The 10,653-nt window shown below is 44.9% G+C and overlaps 1 long non-coding RNA gene across 1 annotated transcript; it reads right to left on the bottom strand.

Annotated features, from left to right (window-relative positions):
* Window positions 1-8,500: 8,500 nt before the first annotated feature.
* Window positions 8,501-9,812, bottom strand: LOC113949678. The gene is made up of 3 exons (XR_003528519.1): window positions 9,726-9,812; window positions 8,841-8,968; window positions 8,501-8,550 (listed from the first exon to the last, which is right to left on the bottom strand). It is a non-coding gene; the product is annotated as an uncharacterized LOC113949678 (long non-coding RNA).
* Between the last annotated feature and the right edge of the window lie 841 nt (window positions 9,813-10,653).

The following is a 10,653-nucleotide window of genomic DNA, read 5'->3' as shown; positions in this document are numbered from 1 at the left end:
ATCATATTGTAGATTCATGATGGTTTAGAAACATACTTTCATTAGCAAGGAGCTGTAATGACACCTCAGGGAGGACATACTTTGAGTTGATGTGATTTACAGACACTAAACTTTTCCACAACGTAGAGAAGTAATGGATAGTGACGAAGGCTGTCGAAAAGAGATGTGTTGCACTGAAACCCATGTACTTCAGACATGGGAATGGAGCACTTGTGGCCTTTCCCCAAGCCGCAGTTCCATTTCATACAGCTCATGAACACAATGTTTTTTGGCATTATTAGGGACTGACGTTCATTTCTGGTCCATCAGACGAGGCCGAGAGACTGATTCAGCCCTTGGAAAAGTTTTCTAATTCCTGCTTCGAAACATTGAATAAAAAAGCACCTGCCCTGCCCAAAATACTTCACCCCATGTTGCCAATAAATCTTTCCAGAGCAGACATCAGCTCCAGCCGGCATCTCTATGTGATTTTCTCCTCTTTACACAGCACTGCCCCATAGACACTTCTGCCTAGCTGCTTTCCTCGTCCCTCTCCAGAGAGATTTGATCTGGTTGTTTATTGAACTTTGTGCAGTGTTTATTATTTAAGGAATTCACAAGATAGATGTGAACACTTCCAGCCCAACTGTGCTTTCAGTTATCAGGACAATTGTTTAACATGTCCCAGGCTCCGCGGGGCTACTTGCCAATTTAAAGGGTTCCAGTGGGTGCCTGTTAACCCTGTATATTAAAGTGAAGCAATTTCTATTCTTAGTTCCTAAATTTCCACAGAAGCTCTTCAGTCATGCCTAGAGCCAGGCAACCTGCTGGCTGTGAGCAGTCTCAGAAAGTCAGCTCCCTTTCCTGTTTGTGATTTTGCCACTAATAGATGCTGATCTTTCCCAAACCCACACCTATTCACACTTGATTAGCTTGACTGGTTTATACAAACCTATGCTGACATCAGGATTGCTCACACACTGATCATCACAGCTATGAATAAAAGGATCCTCATTCCTCATCTGCTCTTCATGCTGCCGGGACCATGTGTCTCATCCCACCCTTTAACTGCATAAGCTGATAGTCATAGAATTGTAGAATAGTTTGTGTTGGAAGAAACTTTAAGGATCATCTAGTTTCAGCTCCCCTGCCATAGGCAGGAACACCTTCCTCAAGATCAGGTTGCTCATGGCCTGACAGCAATGACTCCTCAGTCTTTTCCATGGTTATTTTTTGACAGCCTCCATATCCCTCTTAAAATTATATGGTGAAGGCATTCCATGGATTGCCACCCAAACTAGTCTATTTTTTGCTGCTGTTTCTCTTTCCTTTGGAGTCCCAAGTGATGTGTGATTTCACATAGACCAGAATTAGGCATGTATCCCTCTGTCCCGTATGGGGAGCTTCTTGTACATGCCTTTATACGACTGCTATGATCCAACAAGAATGAGGAGACACCTAAATTTTGCCCACACAAGGGCTCGTGTCTGCAGACATGATGGAGGAAACAGAAGGTCATGAAGGAAGCACAGGTACATTTCAGATCCCTTTTGGACCAAACCCAAAATTTGGACTTCAGTGCTCTATTCAGCTTCCTGCTCTTTTTCAAGTGAATCAAAGTTCCATTTACCCATATATTTTGACAGCTTCAGTTCTTGTTCCATTCTAAGTAACATCCATGACATCAGTGAAGATAGACTAAGGAGATATGCAACGTAAATGTCCCCAAAATGACAGTTTTCTCCATGCAATGACAGGCAGGCATCCCAACACAACCTGACACACGGGTATACGAAGGTACTGCATGATGAGGGTTGAATGCATTTTGGTCACTCCTAGAGGATTCTCCAGCACTGCTGGGGCCTAACATGGTAGACTTTGAGAGTCACCCACATAGTCCACACCTCTTTTGAGGAGTAAGGAGGAGAGAAGGGAAAGAGAAATGAGCTGGCCAAGCTCACCCCTGGGCCATGGCATGAGCATCGCCAAACTCTGTTGAAAGCGCAATTCCTGGAGCATCAGTGTCTGTGTGTGAGTGATATAGGATGGTAGGCTGCACGGATACATCCAGCCCTGCCTTTTTGCACATCCAGCTGCAATCAGTATGTCACAAGAATCTGTAGACAGTAAAAAAAAACAAACAAAAACATGGTGTGGGTTTTTTTTCCTTTCTATGAGCCACCTGCTCCCTGTCAATGTGGAGCACAACCCTTTGTGTAGAAAATCCAATAAACAAAACTGTAAAGCATCTGTCCGGCAACTGGATCCCAGCCCACGGCAAAGAGCGGATCTGATCCATGACAAACAGCTGGGAAAAGCATTTAATATTCACACTGTTCTTCACAGCCTGTCCACAGCTTCCTAAAAAAATATCAAAAAGGGAGGGAGGAGGGACGGGGGAAGAAAAAGGTAAAGGGATTCTGCATCACAGGAAGCTCAGGAACCAGAAGCAGGACATGGTGTTTGCCACAGTTTTTATCATGACCAAATACTACAGGTGAGTAGCCCAACTCTGTTCTTATTAAATTAAAATACAATGAGATTAAGAGAACAAAATCCCATAGACCAACTTCACCTATATGATAAAGAGTCACCCTGAGTGGACAGAAAGCCTTGACTTAGTCTTTCAATCAGAAGAGTTTCGAGTCCTGGTAGGCCAGGAGCTAAGCTTACAGCATTCAGGGCTAGATTTAGGGAGTTGCCATGTCAACACACCTCCACCGTTAGCAAGAACACCTCAGAGACTGGGATGTGAACTAGAAGCCCTATTTTTAAGTCTCCATATTCAAATTCAGCACAGCACAGACCTCAGACTAAAATTCCCCTGAAACTGGAGAAACAATCCCTGCTTTGCCCAAGGTGAAATTTGATCTGTGATCCCATGACCACCTTGGGCCAATAAAGTAAAAAAAAAAAAAAGTCCTTTCTACTGAGCAGCAGCAAGAACATCCTTCTTCCTTAGAAGAATATCAGTCCGTGGAAAAGTAAATTCACTCAGATATAACATTTCCAAGGGGGTGATTCTTCTCTCTCACTCTCAAAATGGGGGAAAGCTCTTTTCCAGTATGTAATTTCTTTCCTAATCACATTGCAGTGTCACATACCAGTGAGCTAAGGGCTCCCACAGCAGCGTTATTCTCCAGCATATGTGACTTTGTATAACATGTGCTTCGCTCGGCAGTCATCAGCAACAGAGAGCAAGAGCATACTTCTTCCTCTATGACATTATTAGGCATTAAGAGCACCACATAGCAGTGCATTTCAGCTTCTTTATTTTCTCTCAGTAAAAGCAGCTTGGCCACCTGGTGTGCTGCACACACAGTTAAATTCCAAATGTAATGTATTTTGTAGCGAAAGAGATTAGAAAGCTGCTGTAATGAATCTCATTACCAGTGTCTTTATATCCTCATCTAGTTGGAAGCAGAGATCATCCAGACCTAGGTACTGTACTTATTTAAAAGAATATCATCTACATCTCACTCCTGTCATTACAAGACAAATTGTTTCCTTTGGCTTGATGTTGCAGCCATGCTTTTCTCAGTCTTAAAACATGTTAGCAGCCAGATTTTCTTGACAACTGAAGGCCAGATTTCTAAGTCCTCAGCACCCACAACTGGGCTGGATTGTTTTACAAATATTTGATTCCCATTTAGACATCTAAAATAAGAACCAGATTTTCAGACACGCTCAAAAGCCTCCAAGATCTTCCAAAAATCTGGACCTAGAGTTACTCCAGTAACTTTCCAAATTAGCGGAGATTAAAGTAGACAGCATCTCATCATGTTATTCACTGCAATGATAAACAAGCAATTTTACTGTTATATCCATTTCCAAGTCCCATCCCCCCTTTTAAAGACAGCTATTTGCTGGTTTGTTCAAACACAGGGTAATACTTACAACTGTGACTTCCACGTTAGAAAAGAATATCAAGATTTTCATATTATTCTTCATATGTTCTCAGAAGAAAAAAAAAAGATATAATTTAAGTTCTATTTGGTCAATATTTCCAAGGCAGTTCATGTACAGGCAGAAGGATACAGCCAGGAAACTTCAACCCAGAAAATGAACACTGGAAACATAACTGCAGCTGGTGGGTTAGGGGGAAGAGACCTTTGCATCTCTGAAAGCTGAATACGCTCATCCTCCTCTGGACCACACCTGAGTTATGGCAGACAGGCCTCTCTTCCTGCCTTTCAAGTATATGACTGCTCAAACATATGCAATTGCATCACTTTTCCATGCTATGAGTGCTTCATAAGACTGCAACTGAACCGCAAGGACCACCCATCCCTTTTGATCCCATTGCTGTGCTCTTTCCCAACCTCTCACTTCACAAATAGATGTGGACCAAAACTGATTCTCCTCTCTCAGAAATGTTTCCAAAATTCCAAAAATTTTTGTATGAGTTTGACAGAAAGCCTCCAGACTGCAAATTATGGAAAGACTCAATCAGCAAGGAGTAGTTGTGCAAGAGACTCCTTTAACCAGTCCCAGCCAGACTGGGGACTGCTCGAGGCAAAGCCCCAAACTCTTCTAGAGATACTCCTTTCTCCTTTTCCTTAGAATTCATTAGGCACACCAATAAGATTTACTAGTTATCATCTGAGTGGTTAGAATAAACAGGGCATTACAATTTCAGTGTAAGAGATACATTCCCTTCTACACCTTCACATTTGTTGATTTATAAGCATTTGGATTTCAGATCAGCCAGCTTCTGAGTTGTGCTTCTATTTATCCATTTATTTTCTTAAACTTGTCTGATGTGACTGTTTTTGCATGTGCTGTATCCCATCTCAATACAGATTAACTCCTTCATTTATTCCAAACTTTTCAGCACACATACAAATTACAGAAGAAAAACTGGGAATTATCCACAATGATCTGCTGACTGGATGGGGATGTGTTCCTTGCAAATATCCTTTGTAAGGAAGTTTTGCCTGTTGTAGAGGTAAGTAATATATTTCAGTGTGAAAATATAGCAGATCAGGATGATAAAACTTGTCCTATGATCTCTGAAAAAAGACCAGAATTTAGTTCCCTGATCTGGTGATACAGATTTTCTGTATGACCTTGGGCAAATTATTTAATGTTAGTTTCTCAGGTGAGGATAAAGTCACCTTTTTCCTCCCACTCTGTCTGATGGTACGGTGTGGTCTCTTCCTATTTGCTACAATGCCAAAAAATTAAATTTAGGACTTCAGATACTGTGAAGCACAGTATCTAAGAACAGAAGTATTTTAAGGAAAGCAGAGAGAAGGAGCCAGCCAAATGTGCATGCACCATTAGGAAAATATCAGTCATTTCAGGTGACAGATTCAGTGCCAAATAGTAACAATACTCAGATACATATTCTAAAGAGAGCTTTCAGGTTTCCTCAACAGCCTGTTCTACCAAGGCTGTCTCTTTGCACCACCCTGCAAAGCCTAGGGGCAAAGATATGCTTTGCAGATTGTTTAGAGACTAGCAAATAGGGAGGAGATCTGCTGGGAGATGCAAGGGAAAAGCCAGGCGACTAAAAACACCATCATTTACAGATGAACACAGAGTGTGTTTTATTTTTGAATCAATGAGGTTTGGTAGGCACAAAAAGTTACCCATCCCTGCTGCTATCCTTCATCTCTTTCTCCAGTCTATCAGCATTGTAAGTCAGCATATCTGGATGTGAAGCACTCCCCATCTGAATGGGCCATTCATCTTCTGACACCACGCAGGCAGAGCATGTGAAATGTCGAGAGTTTAGACACCGCCAGAGTGAGAGATTCCCTGATGCAATTAGAGTGTGAAGAACACATAAATCTCAGATTTAAATGACTCCATCCAAGCAGACTCCACGCACGGCCCCCTCTGCTGTGGCAGGGTGGGCTCAGTGCCACTGTAACCAGCCCAACGGAGGAGCTGGTGTTTGGACCTTGGCGTGAGCACGGAGATGGAGGTTTTCCAGTGTGCAGCCCTTCCTAATGGGCTGTGGTTGAGGAGACAGTGATGGGTTGCTCTGACAGGTGAGGCAGACCTGGTGAAATAGCCCAGGGAGGCAGAGTGAGGAGCAGAGGGGAGATGAAACAGCAATATCTGAATAAAACCGATGTCAGGAAGGCGGTCATGCTGATATAATATCAGCAATGAGAGGGAGAACGTAAGAAAAAGTGCATGGTAAATTAAGCACCAAGGCTGTTAAAGGTCCAGTTATTTTCCAGCTAGTTGCCTTCTGATTGTTCGTTAAAGTACAATATCCAGCCCTAAAAAACAGCCAGTGAAAGTTCACTCATTTTTCCTGTTGGTAAGTGGTCACAGGATCTGGAAACAACCTGGCTCCCCTGATCTTGGCTCACTGCAGTGGTGTCTTGGCCATTAATATTCATATAGAAGCTAATGGTGCAGAATTGGGTGTTTGCATTCGTCCTTCCTGGTGTTTCCTACACTTCAATGTGGGCAGAGCTTTCATTTTCCATGGGAGTGGCACATGACTTGGTAACTGTGCTCAAGCCCTCCTAGAGACAAGATGTCTCTATTTTCCATTAAAAACGAAACCAAATAAAATAATACATTCCTCAGAGCTGAGGATTGAAGCATGACCTCCAAGTCAAAAATACCAGAGGACCAGGAAAAAGAATTGATTTCTGTTTGGTAGAAATCTTATGATTTTTATGCCAGACTCCTGATTGTGGCAGTGCTGAGCGTGATGTTTTTAGCAATTTCTGAGTCATCAATCCTGGCTCTCCCAGCAGGAAAGGAAAGGAGATGCAAAAGCAGTAGTGTCCTAAAACACCATGTTTTCAGAAAAATTAAAAAAAAAAAAAAAAAAAGGGTCTGTGGTGGCTTAGGAAGATGCTTATAAAAGCTGCTATCTCTTCTTTAGTCCTTAACCTCCCCCAGTCCACATGGATGGCAGCCTTGGCTGCAGCCCCAGGATTAACAGGGTATTGACTCCTCAGCACACACCATGCCACAGGCCTGCAGGCAGAGAGATGTCAAATGCAGCAGGCTCAGCAGAGCACTGATGGGTCCCTTGTGCTGCCCATATCTGGCCCCAGGGATGGCAACTTGGAATTCCATCAGGCTGAGTGTGACCCAAGGCTTATAAGGAAGGCTAAAATCCCTGGCTTCACTCCCAACCCCACTGTCAGTAAAGTTGTGATCATGGCAAATGTGACTTGCCGAAACGTGCCAAGTCCCTGAGATTCCTGCCTTAGTCTGTTGGAACTGTCAGTAGCTATACCTTATGTGCAAAGGGTGCAGAGGTTTCCCAGCTGCATGCCCAGACAGGTGCTGAGGGTGCAGGGTGCTCCCCATGCAGGTGGGGTCTTTATCAGCATCCACAGCAGGTCTCTCTCCTGGTAGGGACCTGCCATGGCTGCAGACATGAGCCTGCCCCTTTAGTGCCATCAGTGAAGGGCCGTGACATCCTCCCACAGCCCTGCTCCTTGTAACAGGGATGGGTTGAGACACCAGAGCTGAGCGCTGGTCCCAAACGCCTGAAACCCGCCGCGTGGGCACAGCAAGACAAGCTCGCCGCCTCCCAGAACGTCAGCACTTCTCTCTCCCTGCAGACTTCACTCCATCTCCGAGGACTGGTGAGGGGGAGAAACAAGCAGCTAGAGATGCAGGCTGGCTGAAGGTATGCCGCCGGTGCCCCGTGCTAGCCTTGAAATACGGGGCACCGTCGTCTTCCTTCATGCCTGGCAGCGAATCTCTGCCATGTTCGCCCCTGCTTGTCACACTCACAGGGAGGACTTTTGGGGCAGGGCCCTGCTCCCTGGTTGGCGTTGATTCATCTGCCGTGCAGCGTCGCAGGGCTGCGGTAGCTGGCAGAAAGCTCCCACACTGATTTTTGTCAAGAGCACCGGGCAATAATGGAACGACACCTCGCCATGTTTGCAAACAAACACTGCCTCCCTTCCTGTTTAACACCATCTGCCGCCAAACCCAATTTCCCTGCCCCCATCCCTTCCCAAAAATGACAGCCAGAGACAAATCCAAAAAGCAGCTGCTAAGCCAAACCGTGCTCTTTTGTGCTCAGATTTTGAAAGGTGCTGGCAAGGAGGCTGCAGTCCCACGCACAGCGCGCACCTCGCTGCGCGCTCACGGTTGAGCCACTGACTGGGCTGAGGGTTTCTTTATCCCCTCTGCAAACACAAACCAGCTCAATGTGGGTTTGCTTTTGAACCCTTCCACCGCATGGTCTTCCTGACCTCTCTGTTCAGTGGTAGGAGCTGGTGTGAACATGGGAGTGGAAGGAAGAAGAGGTTCCACTTCGCTCCACACCTCCATCAGCGAATAAGCTCAGCTTTTACCTACATGAGTCCTTGTATCTTCCTTTGAGAGTGCTTGTAGGCTCCAAACTTGGGCTGATCAGGCTATGGCATGCATTTGGCACCCACACCATCACAAACATTTCCCCAGGGCTGCTGTGCCGACTGATGTGCCTCCAGGGAGCAGATAAAAGTCTTCCAGACTAGCCCAGCTTTTCTCATTTGGTCTTCTTGAAACAAAAAAAAGGAGTAAAAGGAAATAACTTCATATAGCTTCGGAAAAAGTTTACCCAAAAAGGACTAGACTCCTCAGGGCTTCAACCTAGGTGGGGAAAAAAAAATGATTCCTTGAGCAAAGAGACTGTTTGGTTGAAGAAAACCAAACACTCTGCTCACAGCACTGCAGGTGGGAACCTGCTGCCTTATTTATCACAGAGCTGCAGAGAAGAGAAAATGAGGGTGTTACATTCCACAATGCCCTGGTTAAGATATTAACACTGCTGTGACACTTATATTCTATCCCTTCATTACATTAACAACCAAGATTGCTAACTAGAGTTCATATACATTGCATTAAAAATCAGAGGGTCTTTCATGTCAACTATTTCATACCTGTTCTCCATAGCACTCATGTTCTCTCCTTCACATGACAGAGGTGTCCCCCTTGATGAGCCAAGGAACTCAGAAGGTGCCCCCATCTTGGGCCCAAGTGGTGCACAGGTGTCTCATGGCCTCAGCTCCTTCATGCAAGAGGAACCAAAGCTTCAATGTTTAAACATCATCTGATACAATCTTAAGCCTCAGGCACTTGGAATCACAGAATCACGTAATGGTTTATATTGGAAGGGATGTTAAAGATCCCCTAGTTCCAACCCCCCTGCCATGGGCAGGAATGCTTTCCATTAGACCAAGTTGCTCCAACACCTTAAAGTCCTTCTCCCCAGGAGTGCTCTTGATCCATTCCCTGCCCAGCCTGTACTTGTGTTTGGGATTGCTCCAACCACGGTGCAGGACTTTGCACTTGGCCTTGTTGAACTTCGTGAGGTTCACACAGGCCCCCCTTCTCCAGCCTGTCCATGTCCCTCTGGATGGCATCCCTTCTCTTCAGCATATTGACTGCACCACACAGCTTGGTGCTGTTGATATAATTTTTGGTGTGTAACACTGTGCATTGTGCATACAGCATGTGTTATACCCAAGTTATCCTTTCCTTTGCAGGGGAAGGAGATGTCCTCTCTTTTTGGAGAAACTCCATCTCTGCAGTACCAGTCATTTGACAGAGAGAAAATATCTACATTAGCCTTCACCTTACACACTATTTCTTGTCTGGGTGCATTGGCTACCCCACCTTTTTTCCATGGAAGAATCCTTTCAGTAGGCTATGATCTGACAGAAAAATAAAGTCCTTCCCATCTAGGCAGTGACGTTTTATTCCCGGTACAACAACTTACATTTCTTTTATCAGCTAATTTAGTCTTTTCTACCTTAGTCACTGACCTGAAGATGAAGCCACCTGTCCACCCTCTGTAAGCCTTTACGTTATGTACAAAAATGGCACGGGATGTGGCATTGATGATCTTTGCAATGGTCAAAATGGAAAGCACTTCCCATGACCTCATAGCTCTTTGGACTTCTCAGAATCCTCTCTGACTTTTTCCCCTGGCACCAAGTTCTCCCCAGGTTTTCTTGTGATGACTCTAAAGGAATTTAAATATTTGAGAGCAACTATGATAATGACTTTTAACCAACTTAAGTATGCTTTATAAGTTAGTTGCCTCCCAGGTGGATGGCCTGTTTAAAGGCCACAAGTGAACTGCCATAAGGTAAATTCTTTCCCTGCCCACCAGGTACTCCAGGTGTTCCAGGTACTCCAGATATTCCAATTCTGATTTTACAATACTTTGGTTTCACAAGAGAGCAGGTATTTGCTTATGAAGTTGTGCTGCCCCCAGTGACTGAAATAACTTCTCTTGCACTTGAGGGCATCACCTATTCTTGCTGTAAAACACAGGCTGCCTTTCAGTGATGTTTCATTTGCTCTTTGATGATCTCCAAAGCTTCTCATTGTCTATTTTGCCCTCCTGGTAATCGGATACTCACCGTGCCTTTCTATCCCTGTCTGCAGAGATTGCTGCTATGCACCTCCTCCAACCCCTGCCCTGACAGCCTGTGTCCAAGGGGCAGGATGTTTGCTTCCTCTGGAGTCTTGATTCACTGTGGCTTTGTGCTCAACTGCTGCAGAGGAACCTTTTATTTCTTCTGGTTCAAACACAGGGACTCAGAGTGCAATCCAGGCAGATAAGAACAGCTGTGACTGATGCCCTCCCTCCCCACCCCCCCTAATCCTCCCTTCAAGGGCATGGGGAGCTAACCCTACTGGCAGCTATTTCAGCATGAGCCCATCCTCAGCATAAATCCCCGTTAT

This window comes from Corapipo altera, unplaced genomic scaffold, assembly GCF_003945725.1.
Source record: "Corapipo altera isolate COAL_440 unplaced genomic scaffold, ASM394572v1 47, whole genome shotgun sequence".
In the NCBI taxonomy this organism is placed as follows: domain Eukaryota; kingdom Metazoa; phylum Chordata; class Aves; order Passeriformes; family Pipridae; genus Corapipo; species Corapipo altera.
This window is presented reverse-complemented; position numbering and strand designations above follow the sequence as displayed.